General features: G+C 39.3%; 1 protein-coding gene across 3 annotated transcripts in view; it reads right to left on the bottom strand.

Annotated features, from left to right (window-relative positions):
• The window catches only part of LOC113106448 (zinc finger homeobox protein 3), a 221,569-nt gene that overhangs the window by 122,432 nt on the left and 76,723 nt on the right, over positions 1 to 22,414 (bottom strand). For 2 of the 3 annotated variants that reach the window (XM_026268376.1, XM_026268379.1), the window contains exon 1: positions 19,268 to 21,995. The exons of the other annotated variant lie outside the window; for it this stretch is intronic. The gene's annotated coding sequence lies outside the window, so the exon portion shown is untranslated. Of the gene's footprint in view, positions 1 to 19,267; positions 21,996 to 22,414 lie in introns of those variants that run through there. 3 annotated transcript variants of the gene reach the window in all.

The following is a 22,414-nucleotide window of genomic DNA, read 5'->3' as shown; positions in this document are numbered from 1 at the left end:
ACCCTGCTGACTTGCCGATTCCTTAACATGAGATCATTCTGGACAGCTGACCTCAATATCACCGTGCTGTGCTCTGCCAGCTCGCTACACATCCACAAAAGACTTCTCCTCCACATATAACAGCAGATAGTGACCACCCCACTGCCCCCCCACCTCCATTCAGCACAGACACACATTTAAAATACTCCCTTTAAGCTCTGGGAAGATATACACAAGAACCACAGGCAACAATGTAATATAAGTATATCTCCTACTAGACTACTGCATAATGCACGCTAGTTTTTGGAAATCACTGTAAAACTATATGCAGTTTATTAGTGAAAGTAAAGTTTTTTTTTTAATAAAATACAATTCCTGAACATCAGATAATGCATTAGTTAGTATAAATAGTAAGCTCACACATTATGGGGGGGGGGGGGGGGGGATGCTGACTTATATTTATAAATTAACATTAACTTACATAATTGCAGTAAAAATAATATGCATCAACTAAAACCATATTGTAAAGTTTTATCAACTCATCAATTGAATGCAAAGATGTCCACATTTTATAGAATGTTGATATTACTTCCAGACCATAATCTGGATCATTTACTGAACGCATTGCATTATGGGATACAGAATCCTGAGCACAGTACTCTAGTTGTACACTACACATTTTAGTAGTCTAACAATTAGTTTCAAAGTAGCTCTTCTGGTTATTGTATGATTTTAATAAATTTGCATACCGGGTGAAGTACATACTGGGTAAAGTACTGGACAATACTGAACATACAGTAATAAAAGTAGTAGATTATTATGGAAATATGCCGTTTAGAAAATACGCAAAGAATCTTTTTTCCACTCTCTCCTTTTCTTCCTTCCTTCGTCTATTTCAAGAGTGAAATAAATAAATGAAAGGAAACACATGCTGGGTTGTACTAAACAGATGCCACATACGACATTCATCCTCACCATGGCTGGTGTGTACACAACACACACACCATACCTTCTTTCACCAAACGTTTCTGACAGCGAGTGACCGGAAATGGAGGGAGCGAGAAGAATAAGGCACTGATAAATGATTTGGGGAGGAATTTTAAGTGCTATTTTGTCACGAAGTGAGCCTCACTCTGGCGGAGACTAGCATAAACATGTGTCAGGACTGCATGTAATTACAGAAGAAAAACTTCCTCTTGTACTACGGGGATGACAAAACTCACAGACTGAAGTATCTGTGATTGTGTGTGTGCATTTTATCACCCCAAACCTGCTGCACATACTTTAAAGATGTACAAACACGAAACAGCCATGTTGACACCTACTGACATGAAATCCTGTTAACCAACTTCCAATAAACTGGCAACATGTAATCAGAGCTGTCACATGAATGGCATGCAATGTGAAGAATGGACAAAATCTGGTTTCCAGAATAGTGAGTCGGGAGTGTGTGTTTAAGTTAACAATGAACGATTTATGCTCTGAAAATTGTGTAACACTTTCACAAAAGGCCTGATGAAGATGGTGTATGCAACAATCCCACAGTCCTCGATGAAGTCCAGATTTGTTTTGCTGTAGTCAGTCACTGCAGTTTCTAAAAAGAGGGCCAAACTGGGGCCTGTTTTCCACGCTAACCCTCATGTTTCTCAGAGCTGCTATAATTAGCCAGCTTTGTTCCTCGCTGCATGTCCAAATGATATTTACATATACAAATCCCATTTGGCTGCCGAGAGACCATTCCAGCAAAACCAGCGAGCGGAGTTTGCTTGAAATGACTAAATAAACAGGATGAATGTGTGTCCAACGCAGATACTGAAAAAATATGGATGGTTTGAATGCGGTCGCATTGTGTTTTGACTGAAAACTAAGTGCTCAGCACGAACGGCGTGTTATAGCTACGCTGTCAAGTCCTTCTGAGTGTTTCGGGGGTCACTGGAAGCTCTTTAGCTCGGGCAGGTCAGGGCTTGAGGTCTGAACGCATTTACAAGGAAAATTCCAGAGCTCTCAGCAGACAGCAAACACCCTCAGACGCTGAATAACCCTCAAACTTCTCCTCAAGCTCTGCCAAATCTCTCTCGCTTTCACTTCCTCTTCTGTCCTCCAGATTACTCAAGCGGTTAAGCATCGCATGATGTCATAACACTGTCTGATCGGTGGATGTCGTGGGGGGGGGAAAGGTGAAAAGTTTCAGTTCTTGTGTTGTGAGGTTTATTAGTTGACCTTATAAACTTGCAACTTGCAAAACTTGGAGCATTTGATATTAAACACGGTGGAATCAATGTGAAAGAGATTTCCTGAGTTGTTAACGCACTTTTTTTTCTTCTGTGTGCTCAGGCCCAGCTCATTAGGGCCCGTCTTGATTAGCTCGCGGAAGGCTTTGTTGAAGAGCTATTTGAACATCCACTAAAAGCGAATGAGAGAATGAAAGCGGGAAAGAGAGAGAGCAAGGCCGAGGCAGGTTGGCAGGTTTCAGTTGAGGCCTCGCCCTTGCTCTGCCACGATTGTAAACTTTTCTGTTGATATGCAAAGCAGTGCAGATCATTTGGGTCCCTATGGCAACAGCGCCCCTGCTTTGCACAAATGTAATGATTAATCGCGCCTTTGATAACAATGGCCGGCACCGCTGTTCCAACATAAATGCTGTGAGGAAGACATTGTGTGACTGCAGGGGGAACCATACACAAACCTACTCGCACACCCACTCCCCTGCTGTCCACCATTCGCTGAATGCGAGGGGTGTGTGACCATGTGTGACCATGTGCTCGCTTGCACACCAGAAAGTGTGCTACTTTACAAATCGGGAAACTAGCAATCACTGCAAGTTTGCAAGGTCAAGAGATAAAATAAAATAAAATGAACAAATAGATAGAATATAAAAATTAATCTTAATAAAAAGTAGATTGTGATTTGTAATAGCAGTAGTAGTATAAGATATATAAATATATTTTTTTTCATTATTTTATTCATTATTCTAAAACTTTTTTTATATAAAATAATATCATATGTATATATATATATATATATATATATTAATATATATATACACACACACACACACACACACACACACTATATTTCTTACTGGGCATCACTAACAAATGATAAATGCAGGTGATCCAGGCCACACTGTAACAGTCATGCCAATGTGAAACTGCGGCCCACTTCACCTGAATTCACTCTACAGATATATGAAGCCTTTGTGTGTATGTGTTCGTACAAGCCAACGCTGCGGCTTTCGAGTCAATGCAGGAACATGGCCAGAGTTTAGGTCTCTGAAACTGTAATTCAATCAGCGCCACTTGGCTTTGAAGCAGATTCACTTTGTCAGTAGCGCTTTACCATTAACTTATCATTTCGAAAACTGAGACAATCCAAACAATCATTTCTCTCTGCTCTGATACCTGTCACAGAGGGGTGGGTGCAAATCTAATAACTACATTTTATTGGCTGACAGCACAGCTTTGCTCCTATGCATGGACAGGCTCCGCCTAGAATCGTGAAGTGGGTAAAACATGGGGGAAGAATCTTTCAGTTGCTACCAGCCAGATGAGTATCATTCACAGGCCTGACAGAAGGCCTCACCCAGAACACCCCCACCTCCACCCCCAAAGCCACATACACACACTGCTGAGGGAAAGTCAACAGTGTGTTATGTCTAGTGTCCAGATGGACAGACGTGGTGTGGAGACGTGGCCTCTGAAAGGGGCCGGGCTGGGAGCTTGGCCATGTAGCTCAGGGTTAATGGTGCCGTGAAGAGAAACAATGAATTCACAGAGAGTGTGAGTATGAGGGGGGCTCCTCATGCAGATCAGGGATCAACAATAAGATTTGTTTTTCTGACCTGATCAAACTAGTGGTTCAGATTTTTGGACTCACTTAAAAAAAGAAAAATGATAGTTATGTTTTAAAGCATTAAAATGTTGTGACGTTGTGACCCGACAGAGCAAGTGACAGTTCCATCAACTGACCTAAACTGTCCTCTCACACCGACTGAAGACCAGCGGGCCACCCTTATTGTTGAGCCCTGCAGATGTTGCCAGGCCCTGGCGGGTCACACAATCACACACACATTTGCATTCCTGATAGAGGGAATTGGGATTAAGGGCCCTGAATGCCTTTCTCAATTCTGAAAAGGCAGGACGACATGGGGAGAAAAGCCTATGGAGAGAGAGAGAGAGAGAGAGAGAGAGAGAGGGAGAAAGGACAATAAAAAAAGCACCTTGAAAAAAAGTTCATATTAGGAGAAAAGGGAGTGTGGAAGAAGAAACAAAGAAAAGAACAGGAATATAAAGAAAATGCATTTAAATACTGATAATAAAAAACAGCTACTGCGATTTAGTGTTATAACAGTGTGTTAAAATGTATTAATGTAATTGCATTGATCACAAAATATTAAAACATTTACTTTGATAAATGGTAGAACATGCACACGTTTCCAAAGGAGAGAAATAAATGTTAACATTAGGAGAGTAAGTCAAGAGAAAAAAAGGAAAATATGAAAGAGAGACAGGAATATAAAGAAAATGCATTTAAACTATAAAAAAAAATATATAAACATTTACTTTGAATAAATGTAGCACATGTACACTTTTCCAAATAAAAACATCAATATGACTTTAAGAAAAAAAATAAAAATGTAAAAATGAAAATAACATATTTTTGAGCACTAATGAATTACACCTGTGTGAACTTGAAACATCCACTAAAGTCCAGCTGATTAAACATAATTGTAAAAATGACAACTGAAGTTAGATACGGTTATCAAATGTAATAATATTCATACACTTTAAGTGTGAACTGAGTGTTTAAATACGTTTTAGGCCACTGTATGTGTGTGTGTGACAGTTGTTTGGCACAGTGAGGGGAGAGCGGGACCCTTGTCCAGGGCAGAGGTCTTGAAGAACTAATGCTTTCCTCTGCAAGAGAAACAGTGCTGACCAGCTGTGTTCAGTGAAGGACCACGGCTTACACAAACATACACAACCTTTGATCAAACCACCGTATCCCAGCCAAACATGCCCCTCACCAGACACTGTGCATACAAACAGTCATGCGTCTAGTTATGTGCTGAAGTGTGTGTGTGTGTGTGTGTGGAAGTTGAGCTTGGCACAGTGAAAAGGCAACATAGTGGTGAAACTCAAGAGGGAGTGTAAATAAAGAATGACAAGACGGTAAGAATCTTTCTCGTTCAAGTTGTCTGTCTTCTATGCTAATTATTAGCATGCACGGCTTCAGTACACAGTCATGGGCCCTGTTCCAAAACCTAGTGAGCTCCCTAACTGTCTACGGCTTACTTAGACAGCTGCCTTCTGTGGCAAAATTGTGAGCATATGATAGATGTTCAGTAAAACATAACTGATTCCAGCAGAGTTTGGTGTTAGCATGTTGATATACTAACAACATGATACTCTAAAAGAATGTATGCATAGCACACACAAATTTTGGGAAAACAAACAGTCAGTTTTTGAACAGTTATTAATAGTTTTTAATAATGAACAAAATGTGATTATGAAGCAAACATTTCTTTTGACTTTGTCATCTACTTTTTCTTTACATTTGGACGAAACAAGTATCTTAGAAGGCAGCATTAATGTTCCTGCCTACCTGTCTGGAACAGCTGTCACATTGGCAGTGAGCCTATGACTGATCCCTTATAATGCTGTCTAGATATAGACAGCTCACTGGGTTCTGGAATAGAGTTATAGTGCATCTCCCCGGCCCACAATAACTGCAAACTAAAGAGGCACCACAACTAATTTGTTTTAACTGCAGGAGAAACAAGCACTGAGGGATGAGCTGGTCTGTGAAAGAGCTGGAAACCAGACCAGAGCAAAGCTTATCCTTTTGATTTATCTTCACCGAGGTCAAACCCAAACTCCAAAGTCGGGGATCTGGCTAGTCTCAAACACTGTCAAAATTCATTTCCTCCACCTCAAAAACATTTGTGCTCAAAATGGAGGTTATGCCTGCCCTGTCGTCTCTCTCTTGGAGAGTTGCCCTGGTTTGCCATAATTCCATCAGAGCTAATTACTTCCAGCACCGTTGTCATTTCTGCAAGCCAGAGACACTGTTCAATCAACAAAAACCTGTCCATTTCGAAGCGTGGCTGATGTGAAATCTGCTGTTGTGTGTAAACATTAGGAGCAGCACGAATTGTACGCCATGATAAATTCAGATTATCAAGCACGTAAAAATGATTAGCCAAATAAAATATGCTGCCAGGTTTGTGAACTCTGCTCTTTATGCTGAAATACTGTGTTGCCGCACAGCTTCTGAAGTTCGTGTCTGGACTGTAAGCTAGTAAGTGCAGCCCTGTTCTCTGGCAGGACTGCAGGGATACTTTAGAGTTGAGTATATGCCACCTCTGTCCGCAGTCAGAGCGAGCCACTGACTCTGAAAGTTAACATTTCCCTCTCTTCTACTCATACATTTGCATACGATTAAAAAAGCTGACCTAAATGCATTTTGAGCACCACTTGTAATTAGTTATAGCATCCTTTAAAGGAGGGCATGTGTTAAGAGGTTGCATTCACTCTTTTTAGAAAACCCATCTTCAGATGGTAGCTGGTTTTAAGGGGTTTTCACAAAGGCAGTCCAAGACATCAACTGGAAATCTGTAATATTCAATGAGAAAATGCAATTTGAGCTGGCATGATTCGATTAATAACATCCACTAGCAACTTGGTGACCTGTCAGTAGAAACACAACTTTAATGGTTTCTAGCTGGTCCAACTTGGTCTAGATTAGTGTTAGGCGACAAGCTCAATTGTCATATCATCAGCCTATGAGATCACCGATACATTACATTGTCATGCTAATTTATTTAATTATTTACCTACTTAGTTTCATTGCCGGAAAAGCAGCCAAATGTTTTTAATATGACCGAATTTGTATTTAACAAAATTTAATGGAAACATTTTAACTTACTAATTTACTTAGTTGTTTATGATGACAGAATTCACGAGATAGCTGAATTCAGTAAGTACACGTGCACACAACAACAAAACTCAGCGATGACTCATCTGAACGCCTCTGATTGGCCACTGCATTCATAAAGTCAACGGAATCATGTCTGATTGGTTATAACATGCAACACTGTAAAAACAAAGGAAAAAAGGTGATGGAACAAATAACCCCTAATATTTATTAGATAGTATTACTAACCTGATAATAATAATGATCATCATCATAGTCATCATTATTACCTTGTTATCATCAAAGGCATCAGCCTCTGGCGATATCTCTGACTAATGTCTATTGGCATAGCCCTAGTCTAGATGGTTGATCTCCCTGGTTTCCTAGTCGGTGGACCTGTGGACAGGCAACAAACCAGCTAACATGCTCCAAAAATAAACCTGACCACAATAAACTGGTACACCCTGGTTTCCCTCCACCTTAATAGAGAACATGAACTGAGGAACTCCTTGTGATTCTCATCTACATCAAGCCCTAGAGTCAGTTCGCCATAAAAAGGTGATGCCCCAGCAAACAGACCCCCCTGATGTTGAGGAGGAGTGTCAATGAGGGGCTAATAAAGAAAGACAATGAGTAAACAAGCAGGGCAAGTCCACCCCAGCTTGTAGGACCTCCCTTCCTCTCTCTGAGCTGGCACGCACTCAATGGGATCTGCCATAATTAGTCTCACCAATGCTTGTTTAGCATTTGCATATAAATGCTCTCGCTGGCAAGTGCTAAACACACCATCACGAGCCATGCTCATAACAGACGGTGACCACACCTCCAGACCCTCCAGGAGAGGGAAAAGGATCCCAGGGGGCCCACCGCAGACACAAGCCCCTCTGCGGCTCTCCTCCCCCGTGCCCGTTGCCTTCAACAGGTTGGCACCCATCTGCTAGCAGCGAGGGGCCATGGCTTGGCCTGCTCTCAGTTCCTGTTTCGAAGGAGATTGTGAAAGATGGCAGCCAGGCTTCCTGTTTCTCCGCTTATGTCACGAGAGCGTTTCGACCCAACGAAATGAGCCCTGACAAAACAGGCAAGCGCACACGCTGTGTTCTCAGGAAGTTTTAATACGTTTTCTTTTGACCCGCTTAGACCCCTGATACTGCGAGCACTCTGCCCCACAGATGGGGTTGGGAAATAAAAATAACACAAAACCTCTTCCCTGAAGCTGCTATGTGATCACCTCATCTAGCCTTGGGATCGCTGCTATTGTTCTCTTTCTGTACAGCATGCAACAATTCTTTCCTTTCCATGAGTCTCCCCCCTTGTTCCTCTCTCTCTCTTTCAGTTTCCTCCACATCTCTCGCAGTTGTTATGACACATCGATTCATAACAGAGAAACGGAGAGGAGGAAGGAAGTGATGAAACGAGTGTCTGTGCTCCTTCCACCCCTCCATCCCATCCACTGTAAACACAATGAAAGTCACCAACAGGAGTTGCCCGCAGAATGGAGATAAGCTACAGAACACTAAGAAAAACACACACAGCTGGCCCTCACAGCAGCGACTATAGCAGCTCTGCCTAAAACGAACCCTCATCGGACTCTGATAAATTGCATTACTCTTTCAGAGCAAGGGATATTCTCGGTGGAGTTTACCGTTATTATTTAAGTAGCAACTTTTTCTCAGACGCTTCTCCTAAAAAATTCCTTCGGAAAGATAGATTTACATAAAACTGTTAATACACAGTAACAATTTGTTCTTTGATAAATTTAATGAGAATTGTTTGAGTTCTTGTTGAAATTTTAGTTTTAATTGCAGACACTTGCATCTTGGTGCAGTGTTATGGAAGCCCGTTTCCGCCACTAAATAAAAAATAAAACAAGGTAACTGCGGCTTTTTTCCTTACAAGTTAATATCTCACAATTCTGACTTTATAACTCACAATTGTTATAATTGTTATAATTGTACTGTGAGTTATAAAGTCAGAATTGTGAGATATAAACACGCAATTCCCAGAAAAAAAGTCAGAATTGTGAGTTTATATCTTGCGATTCTGACTTTATAACTCGTAATTTTGACTTTATAACAAGTCTGCCTCGCAATTGCATGTTTTAAAATCAGAATTGCAATATATGAACTCGCATTTCGGAGAAAATATGTCATAATTGTGACATATTTTCTGAAATTTTAGAGAAGAAACATCTGTACTGTTTTCTTAGTAGTAATAACTGAGGACCAGGAAACTTAAAAATAAATAAAAAATAAATAAAAATAAAAATTCTGGCTTGTTGACACAACTGAGATGTTAAATAGATCTCATTAACATTTCTTATTTTTAATGCGAGGAAGCCAATTTTGAACTTAGCAGGCTAAGTGGATATTTTTACACGCAACGTGACTCAGTTCCATATACTGTATGGGATTTGGACCTCTGACAAATTCTAAAGCCCTGTCACACGAGTGTCTTATCCCCTTGACAGCTTTCTGTCATTCATTACCCTCTTCAGATATTAATATTTACGTGGCACATAACAAATTAGCTTTCAATGTGTATTTCCAGCAACCGCAAATCACCACAATCCTCAACTAGTATCATCCAGTCTACCTTTAAACACAGCCATCGGGTTAAACTACATTAAGAGAAACAGAGGGGGGAGAATGTTATCTCACTTATGTGTACATTTACAAACTCGTCACAAAGCACATCAAAAAAAGGGGGCAAGAAAAAAAAACGATCAAAAGACTGACACTTGAAAAAAGTAAATGATCCATAAATGTTTTATGTGAGTGCCAAGCTTGTCTTTCACCTTAACCTGACCCCCCTACACTCCTCTTTCTTTCTCTCTCCCACTCTCTAGATTATTTGCTGTCCGGTTAGTTTAAACAGCTTTAGACCAAAAAAAAAAAAAAAATGAGGTGTTTATTAAAATTTGCTGCTAAACATAGATATGGTTACTTCATCTCCATGGGAAGAAAAACACGCATTTAAGACATGACTAAGTAATAACTTTTATTTATTATAATTTTTTATTATTTCGTTTTTTTTTAAATAGCATAGGTGGGGGTCATCGATCTATTGTGGCTGTCTGGCCCCAGTGACACGATCACACCTCAAGCCCACTCTTCCAGACCCCCAAATTAGAATAAGGACAGGCTTGAATATGTTACAACCTTAGGATGCAAGGTTGATTCAACGGAAATGACAAAAGGGTGGTTCCACACACTGTCACGCCGCTTCCTTTGATTTATTTCTATATATATGATTTTTAAAATGCACAAAATGAATAAAAATGTTGTGTGTGTGCACATGTGGGTAAAGGATGAGTATCCAGACGCCCCATCCTCAGACAGACAGACAACAATAGTACAACTTCACATGGCCTGATTTAATTGTGGTCCTATGTTACACTTAATAGAGAGTGCAGCGCACCTGGCAAAAACAAGTTACACCCAAGAGGGGGTGGAGGGCTGTCCAACAGTACCAATTAAACACCTCAGCCAATGAGCTGACCTCTCACAGGACTCCTCGTGCCAATAAACCAATCACACCACACCTCTCATGTCTCATTAAATACCTATGTGATAGGAAGGCGACAAGAAGAGACAGCTTTTTTTCTGCCCAACATTTAATTATAATGTCTGGGAGGAAAAGAATTCTGCGAAGTAAACAATCATCATTACTATTGAAAACAACACTACTTATTCTAAGCGCTGAGACACAGACACTGATATTTGCGCACTGCTGTCATATTTTTCTTTTATTAAAAAAAGCTGGTAGAGCTTATTTACAGCTTGTAAATAAACTGCTAAAATAATATAAAACTACAAAATTAAAAGCATTTTTACTCAGTGATACGGAGGAAAATAACAGATTTAATAAATGTACAAATATACATGTACATATAACAGTGCTTCTTAGAATCATTTTTAAATATTCAATTGTCAGTCTGAGACTATGGCTGCATAAAAGAATGCCTTATAAAAAATAAAGCAGAACTGAATCCTAAATTTATTTCCTCATAGACATATTTGAAATGGCACCAAAATGGCTGCCATCAGAGACAGATGTGATCTGTCTACACACTCTATCAGACACTGGCCTTGATCCTCACACACACACACACACACACACACACACACATGAAGGTGATACCGTTGTTGTGTTTAATGAAGCTACACAACCACAGTTTCACCTTTAATTATGTTTTTATATAAAACATGTAAAACGACCAGCACAGACAATATAGGATCGCTTGTGCTGCTGGAATAAGTGCAATAACATCATAAATGCATTGTTAATGTTGATTTAAATATATAGAGTTAAGTTTACATATATGAATTAAAATGACAATTATAAGTGAAATAATAAAAACACAGACTCCTTAAATTCAGCAATATTCAACATATAGTTCGGTGATAAGTGACAGTTATAGTTAATTAATTATAATAAAGATAATAATTATCTCTCTCCCTCTATCTCTATATATATGTATATAAATATGCACACAATAATTAAGAAAAAAAGTTAAACTAATACAATGAAATAAACTGGAGAAACAATATATACATAACAACTATATATATATATATAGTTTCACTTAATAGAGGATGATTCAAGTTTATGTTTTGGGAATAAAATGCCATAAATAAATAAAAAAATTAATGACACTGGAAACAGGTGTAACATATATTGTATTAAATCCTGCATGTGTGTGTGTGTATGTGTGTGTGTGAGAGAGAGAGAGAGAGAGCAGTAAAAGCCCAAAGGAGAGGTGCTGTTAGAGGGACACGGAGCCCTTGGCACTTAGGGGCCATTTTATTGCTGTGCTGTGGTCAAGTGAGGAGCAGTGAGCTCAATTCCAGCACAACAATGACAAAGAGGGCCGCCGAGACAAAGGGGTATCTCTTTGCCTCTTAACCCCTTCACTGCCTAAACACACACACTCACACAACACGGAAACCACAAGCACTCCTCTCACACGTGCAGAAACACACACGTAAACACTCAATAATACATGGCTCAGTTTGTAATAGCCGCTCCGTTTCAGACCAAACTAATGGATTTAGGAGTCCGACCGGCCTGACAAGAACGGCTAGGCCTCAATGCCACAAAGACAGAATCGAATGACTCTACTATACCTTTATTTCCTCTCCTCCTCGCTCTCTCTGCTCCTCCTCTCCCAGTGCACCATGGGGGACCCGTATGGGCTGCTGCACATTTGCAAATGAATCACGCTTTTTGTTTGAGGTTTTTTTTTTTTCTTCTCCAAACACGGAAAAAGGGAGAGAGGAGGGCGAGCGAGAGAGAGATAGAGAGAGGGGGGCTCCTGCCATCGCTCTTTTCTTTTCTGCTGTCTGTCTTTAATCCTGAGGAGGATAAGCTGTGCCGTACACAGAGAGGAAGTGCCATCAGCCTGTCGGGCTTCACCCGTCCCCACTCAGCATTCCTGCAGCCCTCACACACACACACACACACGCGTGCTGTCGATCACTCACTCACATGCACAGAAACAGCCCGAGTTACTGACAGCGCATGCAGCACGGTGCTCAGCTGCAAATGATCTAAGTGCGCTTGCCGATTTGTCACTCAGGAAAAAATGTGCTGAACGTTTCATGAAAATCTATGTATATGTCCAATGGCACCACTGCTGAGCAATATGCAGCCTAAAAGGGAAAAATGCAATACAATTTTACATTTTAAAATATTATTTACATATGGAATAACATATCAGTCTTATTTAAGTCTTAAAGTGTGCTACAAATATTCTTGCATTAAAATTGCAACATATATATATATATATATATATATATATATATATATATATATATATATATATATATATATATATATATATATATATATAAGCTGAATAAATGCTAATATATGCAGCAGTAATGCAACAAATGACTAACACACCCAGGAAATCAAGAGAGAGCATGATACAGCGACACTCCTCGACCGATACACACACACACACACACACACACACTCAATCCAGGTCTGTTTTCATGTCATGGTGCTAATCTAGCCAAGGCTAACGCTGGCTGTATCACATGCCGTGCTAAGCGTAAAATGCACTGGAAAAATGACATCTGCAGACACTCTCAGGGCCTTCACCACCGCACAAGTCTGCTTCTCACACAAGCACCATCAACAAATAATATTATCATCATATAAAAAAAATAGCCATTATAAAATAGTTTTTTTTTTCTAATATTACAATTTTTTGAACATTCTGTATGTTTTTAATATATAAAACACATATTACATTGATATATATATATATATATATATATATATATATATATATATATATATATATATATATATATATATATGTGTATGTGTATATGTATTTATATATATATATATATATATATATATATATATATATATATAAACATACAGTCAAATAAGAATTGAGAATTGTAAATTATACTGTATTTAAATTTTTCATTCTTATAACAATTGATAATTATGTTTATTTTATAATAGATAATTATTTTAATAATGTATCATAATTATGGCTATATTCATCAAACATTTTTTTCTTTAAATATGTTTAATAAAAACATAATTCTTCATTATGTATATAAAGAGGACTTTTCATTTGAAAATGTCACCTTTGAAAGAGCCTTGCATGCATGCATTTGCACAAAAATAAGTGTGCACACTTGAGATAGTGATCGAAAAAATGAACAAGATTGAAAGAGAGAGAGAGAGAGATGGAAAAGATGGGGTCAAAGTCAGGCATGCACAGGACCTCACGCTTTGTTTCTGCGTGGAGAGAAAGGCGACCTGGGCTGCCAGTGTCTGTGTGTCCTCCATGTTTTATGCATTCTGCCTCTTTGTGATGATAAGCGTCAGCGCAGAGGGCCGGACGCCGGGCTCTAGGGTGCTACGAAAAAGAGGGGGGAGAGCAGGTCCATCTCTGCTTTGGAGAACATGGAGCTGTCTTTTGAAACTAGCCTCGGCTCCAGTGGCCAGCTACACTGTTATTACCCACGGCTTCCATAACACTGCCGCCTGCGCAGCCATGCTACTAGGCTAGAATTAACCCTCACAAACACACATGACATGCATGGGGGTGTACCACTGCAAAACCATGAGATAACATCTGCTTTTGGATCATATTATACATTTATGCAAATATCAGTCCATTTCTTCAGTTAATATTTGACAGTTTGACAGTGCATACACAAAAATGGCACCAATCTTTTGTCTGTTTCCCCCCTCTATATAAATTAGCTATTTTGTTTCACACGAGTTCGTGAAATGCAGGCATTGTACGTCCTCGTGACATTAGCTGTGAATGACAAATGCTGAGGGCTACGTCTGTCTCTCAAAATATTCCCTGACTGATGGAAAATGTGCAAAAGCAGCTTCTCGCAATAAAAGAGGAATTCCTGTCACCATTCCACACGCACACACAAACATATAAAGATCTCCTTTTCAGGGCTGGCCCTGTCTATAAACCGCACAGGATCCACCAGATCAGGTGAAGACTTCTGCTTCTCTCCTTCTGTTTTCTATCGCACATTTTTTTCCTTTCAAAGCAAAAATAAAAATACTTTATTTAGCAGTTTGAATGTGGAAGTTAAATCACGATGTTATAACACTTGTGTATATATGCACAAAAAAAAAAAGATCCTGAAAACAGCAGGGAAAAAAAACGTGTTGGAAAAAAAGGATTGTATAATAAATTCAATAATAAAAAAAATAGACAGATGAGATGTGCATTACACACAATCACGTGCACACACACATATTTTCTCTATCATAAATCTCCACCGCAATGATTTGGAGACAGTTAACATGACAACATATTGTGAAACAGCAAGCCACAGACATTTCTGCCAACTTCACTGGGAACAAATAAGAGAAAACAGCAAAAGAAGAGGAGGGGGGAAAGAGGAAGCAGAAAGAAACATGCAGACAGTCAGTGCAACCGTCTGAAAGGTGAAACCGTGGCTTGAGCTGAGCTTGTGGTAAAAGCTGAGTTTACACAGGTATAGCGTACCTAACTATCCCTGAACCCCCTCCACACACACACACACACACACACAGACGATCCTCCCCACCCACGCTCAGCCTACCCCTGTCCGTGGTTTAATGATAGCACTGACATGTACGCCATTGTCCTCCCCCTCATTACGGGACGACTGGAAGAACTGGTCCTGACTGCACAGGCTTGCATATTCAAAACCATCAAGTGTAATCAGACCCAGTGCTCCTGCTAACCTAATTTACACACACACTATCCAAGCCCTACAGCAAATGGAGGTGGCTGGGCTTTCTCTGCGCGCCTCCTCGGCACGACTGGATTAATGGAAAACTCGTGACAGAGATCGGCTCCTCTCCACACACACACACACACACACACGCACATACACACACTCTGCTTTTACCTTCATATTACACCATCCCTAAGCGGTGTGTTTTTTGTTACTACAACATATGTATATTTGATGCTGACTATAGCTGTGGTTTTTGTATTGTGTAAAATAAGATAATATAAGACAGTATAGGATAAATATAAAATGTAATGCCTTATTTAATATTTAAAGGTGCAATAGTGATTACAAAATAATATATAAACAATACATTTAATATTACTATTATTATGCAGTATACTCATAGGCGGCCTGTCATTGATGTTGACCCAAAGAGGGCCCTCTTCCACCGAGGACATCACTGAGGCTTTCCCTAAGGGTGCCAGCAAGAGACAGAGAGAGAGAGAGAGAGAGAGAATAGGGAGGGGTAAAGAGGAAAGCACAGTCTCCCCCTGCCCTATGTCTCCACCACGACATCCATACACACTCATACGACACACGGCACGCCGTCTCGTCATCGAGCATCTCCATTCATGCACCATAGATGACCAGGATGAGTACACTTGGCCATGTGTATATTTGGTGTTGTAAGAGGAAGTGACTAGAAATCGAGACACAGGAGGAAAAAGAAAATAGAAGGAGAAAGAAAGCAAATGTAGCAAATCTACTGCTGAACAAGCGATTTCACTAAGCGGCAGTATCAAATCAACAGCATTAAAAAAAAAAAGCATTCTAAAAAACAGCAAGGACAACAGAAATAATAACTACAATTGTAATAATATAGTTATAAATTAATTGTAATACAAGTAAATGGTTTTTACTTAACATTAATTACGGTACAAATGAGTGCAGCAAATTATTATCAAATTATAATTAGAAAACTACATCAATTCAAATAGATTTTTCTAAATAAAAACTAATTAAATCAAACACCATTATATCATCCAACACAATGTCCTTCTATGTAAACTTAAAGCTAAATTAAACGTACAAAAGAATTGACAGATGTACAAATAAACTAAAGTGAAAAACAATCATGACACTCTAGTCTGTGTCTTTGTGTATCTCAGAAACAGTGAGCAGTTTATTCTTTTATTTCAAATCAGGTACAAATAAGCAGACCACAGCGCCTGTCTGTATCTTTCTGTAGGCTTGCGAAACGCCTGAAAGAATTTGAGACAATGCAAACCTTCATCCAAACCACAACGCAAACATGCACAACTCAGTCAGACATTTTTCTGTAACCCAGCGAATATCCTTACAAGCACACAAATCTGTTCAGAGCCTATAATAAGAGTGTTTTCCCTGCCTTAAGTACATACACACAATGCAACATAGTTTTTACACTGCTTGAATATGGACCAGAGTTACTAAATGCTACGTTTAAGTGTTTCATGACCAGGCGAAACACAAAAGGCAAGACCGACAACAAATACTGAAACAATATGACTTCCTAGAAATGAGTCAACTGCCCTCAAAATCATTGTCCGCAAAAGGATTAGCCCTGAATAGCCTATCCATGAGTTTTTGAAGAGTGAGTGAGATGGCAAAGACCTTGCCTGCTGTCTTTGTTTTGTGATGGTGAAAGCCAGAGCACAGAGAGAGAAAGAGAGAGAGAGAAAGGAAGGGAAAGGATAAGGGAGAGCTGGAACGAGAGATAGAGAGAGAGAGGGAGAGTCCATGCACAGCATCTGAATTATACTATATATCCTTTTTGTGTGACGCTTGTAATTATTGCCACCCCTCTACTAGGGAGCCGAGAGACATTAAACCCCTGACTTATCTGTCCTTCTCCTCCCTCCCTCCCATATTCTCTCTCCTAAAAACAGAGAAGCTAGTTTGCCCACTATGCCCTCTTTTAAATGGTTAAGAAAAGGAAAAAGATTGAAATATAATAACGAAAACACAATGGATTTTCCTGCCAATTCCCTCTCTCTCTCTCTCTCCCTCACACACACACACTCACAGATTTCTGCAATGCTGTTGTAAAATTCCTTTTTGTAAAAAAACAACAACAACAAAAAGCGCAAAAAAAGACACTACACTTTTCAGACACTGCACAGTATTAACCTAAAAAAGTGTGTGTCGTCCCTACGTTAGCTTCTGGTTCCTCTTGTTACGACACGTCGGGAAGGATAAAAAGATCTTGGGATTTGTGTTTTTCTGACCTCTTCCCTGATTCCTTCGATATGGCCCGTGGCTATTTGACCCCGTCTATCCTCTCAACTCTCTTTGTATGCATACCTTCCTTCATGAGTGTTCTCTCTCTCTCTCTCTCCTCCAACAAAATAATAATAATAATCCATTACTTTAAACTAAGGACTTTTTACCTAGTGCAAAATCTGACACTCTTTTCTTGATTAAACTTGAGGTACATTTTTATAGTCCTGCTAACCCCCACAATCTCGATGTATTGTTTGTGTGACCCCACAACATTACCCACCCCACTCTTCGCTGGCTCTGTAATGTTGGGTTTTTTCCCCTTCTCTTTCTTTTTTATCTTTCCTCCACTCACTCGGTGACCCCTGCTCCCTTGTTTCTAGCTGTCTGACCCCAAGTCTCTCAACCTCCCCCTCTCTTTCTTCCCCAACCCTGCACATCCACGAGCAGCTCACAAACAGTCAGTCAGCTCTGGGTCTGTCTGTCCTTCCATTGCATCTCTTCTGTTTTCTCCTTTTTCTATCTCACTGTGAGGTACATTGTATCATTGTTATGGATCCACATTTCCGTTTGTTCTTGTCCGTATACGTTGGAAGGACTATCTATCTCTCAATAGCTCTTCGTTCATGTTACTTTTTAAGTCCCTCCATTTTTTTTTTTTTTAATTCATGCTACACCTGTGGTCTTCATTAAGTTTTGGCTTCATTAAAATTCGAGCCACTTGTCTATTTGTGGGGCAATTTCGCCTCAATAGTTTAAGCTAGTTTAAACTAAGCGCGGCGAGGTTGTTAGCATTGTTTATAATTTGAAAACTCTTTTTCGTTCTATTTTTCTTCCTCAGGAGAACGTACGCAAGTTCTAAAGTCGAATTCTTATTTTACTCTCAACGTCTCTGTTGTCGAAATTACATTTCATTCCATTGTTTAGATTTTTAGATCCACAAATTCACGCCATAAGCGTGGGTTTTTATGGTCATTCGCCGTAATCGCTGTGTGTGTAGCGCGGCTCTCAGGGCTCTGTGAGCTCCGACTGAACCGCTCCTGAGACCCGTCTCTATACCAAACACACTCCCCTAAACATTCGCACACACTTCACACACATGCCTATCGATTTGCATGTGACTCTGGCTGGGAAGCAGCAAAGAACAACTTTAACGTCGTCTGGAATGAAAAAAAAAAAACATAATACGAGAAAAGACGGCGCAAGTGACAGGAGCGAAAAAAGTAGAGGAACTGAAATGCACAGCAAAGGGCGGAGAAATCCACACTAGAGGGGACACTAAAAAGTAACGATGGGCGCATTGTTGAGGATTTTTGCTCGCTAAATGAGAGAGGAAATGAAAGTAGAGGACGAACGAGCATATCGGTGTAAAAATGGAAAAAGCGGGCGACGCATCCCGCTCAGCGGACGCGGACGGACTCGGAGGCTGGACTAAGACGCTCCTCTCCCGGCTACGATCGCACAGAGCTCCCGGTCCTCTCCCAGCAGCCTCGTACATCGACACCCTCTCAAAAACCTCTTTCTTGACACTATTCGGTCCTTTTGTGACCCGTGTGAATACATGAACGTGCAGAAGTGTGTTTTAAATCCAACTGTTTGGAAAAAAGGAATCGCTGTCTTTGCCCTTTTCTTTTCTTCCAGTCACGAGAAGAGCGAGGACGAAGCCAGATGTAAACACAGGTAACGATACTAATAAACAGCAGCAAATAAAATCAACTTGCATGAAAATAACTGGCGATCGCCAGTTCTTGATCCTGCTAGGAGAATAGGCAAAGCCGGGGCTGCTACGGCGAAATCCCGAAAGCCATCGCTTTAGTCTGTTATTGAAACTAAAGGGAATCGTAACGCTAAGAGAGAGACAGAAAGAAAGAGAAAGCAAAGTTACAACTTACAATGTTTGGCTGCCGCTTTGAGATCCTTGCTTTTTAATCCAGTATTGAGACGCTTTGGCTAAAGATCCCATCAAGGCAGTCCCTTTTGGTCAGTTTGCGTTTAGGATGATGGTAAAAGAAAGATCATTGTTGTTGCGGAGAGTAAAAAACCGGAGTATTAGTTGTAAAGGCAATATAAAAATAATTTGGATGCAAAGCAGGCGATGAGTCTTGTGTTAGAGGGAGAGAGGAAGAGGTGAAAGTGAGATCTGATGATTGAAAAGAAAAAAACTCTTTGGATCTTTATTCCTGCTAATTAGTTTCCTGCAAAAAATGGCTGTGATTAATTCAGTGCGCATGTGCTTCATTACACAGGCACGACGGGAAGGGCTAATTAGCCACCTTCTGGATCAATAAGATTCAGCAGAGAGCCGAGGAGAGAGAGAGGGAGGAGGGAGATAGAGGAGGGAGGGAGGGATGGATGGATAGATGGAGAACGAGAAAGAGTAAAGTAGTGATCGGGAATTGAAAATATGGAATTAAGTACAGCACAAAGTAAGAGTTGGATGAGAAGGAAGACACTGAAAGTTAATAGTGGAGAGGCGCGCGCGGAGCCCCGCTGCACGGTGTTCTCGCGCCTGTATTATTTGCTCACCAGACGCTAGTTTTAGATTTAAGAATCAAAACGACTATGTTTAAGAAATGAAATAAAGCACTTATAACCTCGAAAACGCCAACTTTAGAGCGCTTACAACCCCAACAAGTTCGTCACCCTTTCAGTTGCCTCGCATTTAATAAAAACAACAATCTTATGACAGGATTAACATTGCCTAGATTTTTTTCTTCTTTTCTTTTAGAGCATGCAAAAGTGAAACAAAGACAAAGATGTTAAATAAGCAAAATATTTTAGTATGTTTTAGTGTATATGCACTTATGGTGAACAACAAACTTTAAAACATACCGAGAACAGCATCTCCTTACAAAAAGTAGCCTAATATACACTGTAATTATAAACACCTTTATTATCAGACTATTTTATTTATTACATTTTTTGTCTGGTTGTAAAGATGAGTTTCTGAACTTCTGTATATATGCACACAGGAACTGTTAAAAAACTGTGCAGTGTTAAATGTTATAATTTCAGCATGCACGTTTTGTGATAGCTATAGGATATTATCTGTTTTTTTTTTTTAGTATTGTCATTTTCTGAAGTAAATTTAAACTATCTCTGAAAACTACACTTTATGCATGTATCATAACATTTGTAAAATCGTTATTAAGTATCATATATTTTTTAGGTGTAATACATGAAATTGGACTTTTATCTGTCGTGGTAACACCTCGATATACTGCCTGTATTTACGTTCACGGTCTAAACCATCAAGCTGGATCTTGAGATGAGTGCACGAGGAAGAATCTAGACATTGCAACCGAATGCGAGGAAAAAACTAGACCATGCGAGAACAACTAGCCTATACTTCCCTCTTTTTAGCTTTTTTGAACAAATCTAGCCTATATTACTCATGTCAGAGTCAAAAGCGACGTAGGTTACGTATTTTATTCACTTTGAGACGATCAGCATTATATGATTAGGGATGATTCTTTAGATATTATCTTTAAGAGTAGACTCGATAAAAGGATGAACCAAAAAACTCTGTATAGAATTTATGAACAATTTTAATATAGGCTATGACATTTTCTGTTTCTGTTCCTATCTCTCTCTCTCTCCTCACTCTCAGACAGTAGGTGTAGAGAGGGAGAGAGTGCAATGTAGAAATCACAAGTTATTTAATGAACATTTTCCTTCCTGCACTTATCTTACTTTATCTAATGTTATATCAATAAACAGCTCAATGTGTTGTTTTTCATGTGTTATTACAATTCAAAGATAATTTAAACAGGTCATTCTTAACTCAAGTCGTGTTTATTTAAGCTAGTTAGAGATTTAAATAGCATGTAAATCGCTCCTTAAACAGTCAGCAGCGATATAAATGACACGATACGCGTTACATGCTGTGCGTTTTTTTAATAATTCTCGATAAGTAGTGTAACTTTCAAGCGCGTGCGTTCAAAGAGGTGACATTTGATCAATAGTAACAACTGTAGTATAGATCGGTGGGTTTCTCCACAGGTTTGCTTTTTTCACTTTGCCCCAAAACAATTCTCCTGCTTTTGGTGGTCATTTAAAACGCCCTCTTCCCGAATCAAAAGCGTGTATCCCAGTTCCGACCTTTGAGCCCAGGCCAGTGTTCTTTCTCATGTTAATTCTATTGTTGATTCTGACTAAAGAAATGACAATTCCTCTCTCTCTCTCAATGACTACTTTCGCTATTGACAACTCTAAGGGGCCAAATACCTGTTTTCTATCGATTGCATAATGTTTATTAGAAAATTATCATATATAATTTTTTAGTGTTTTTTTTTTTGGAACTTTCTTTTCTTTCTCTCGCTCTCTCTTTCTTTTAAGACAATGTGTTTTTCCGATTTATTCCTCAGAATACATGATGCCAATTTCCATGTTATCATTTACTCTTGCATTAGGCAATGTATATAGATATAGCACTTGTATGTCCAAAAATAATTACATGTTATTTGTGTTCTGCACGATTTTAATTGATTGTATATGTTATTGTAATATTGTGTTTATATTATTTTAGTATTAAGAATTGAAGTTGTCATTAACGTGCTATAGAATAAATTACTCTGATCATTATTGTCAGAGGAAATGTAATATTCCAATGTACTAACATTCCAGTAAAATGTGTTATTTTTAAATAAATGTATAGAAACTAATAAATGTTGTGTTTTATTTTATTTCCATCTCATGTCATAGCCTATTATAGAGAACATGTTGGAGAGCATGCAGTCATATGGAACTCGCTTTGGGAGTTTCAAGGAAACACACCGAGCCTCTATGAAATCCATTGCACTGAAGCATTATCAAATACGGATATCAATGCATTATACAAACAATAGTTGTATTAAACAATCTGGCCTCGTGCAATAATATAGGCTAGACGTGACAGTTGCTGCTGTATATGCGTGGATAGCGCGTGGGTGTCCGTGTGCGTGCTCGCATAGTCTAAATGTAAGTTTTAAAAGCATATCTTTTTATATTGCTGACGCGCAAATGGAAAGATATAGGAAATATCATGAAATAGCAAGCAG

Source organism: Carassius auratus, chromosome 7 (assembly GCF_003368295.1).
Source record: "Carassius auratus strain Wakin chromosome 7, ASM336829v1, whole genome shotgun sequence".
NCBI lineage: Eukaryota > Metazoa > Chordata > Actinopteri > Cypriniformes > Cyprinidae > Carassius > Carassius auratus.
The sequence above is the reverse complement of the archived record's forward strand: the minus strand, read 5'-3'. Positions and strand labels throughout refer to the sequence as shown.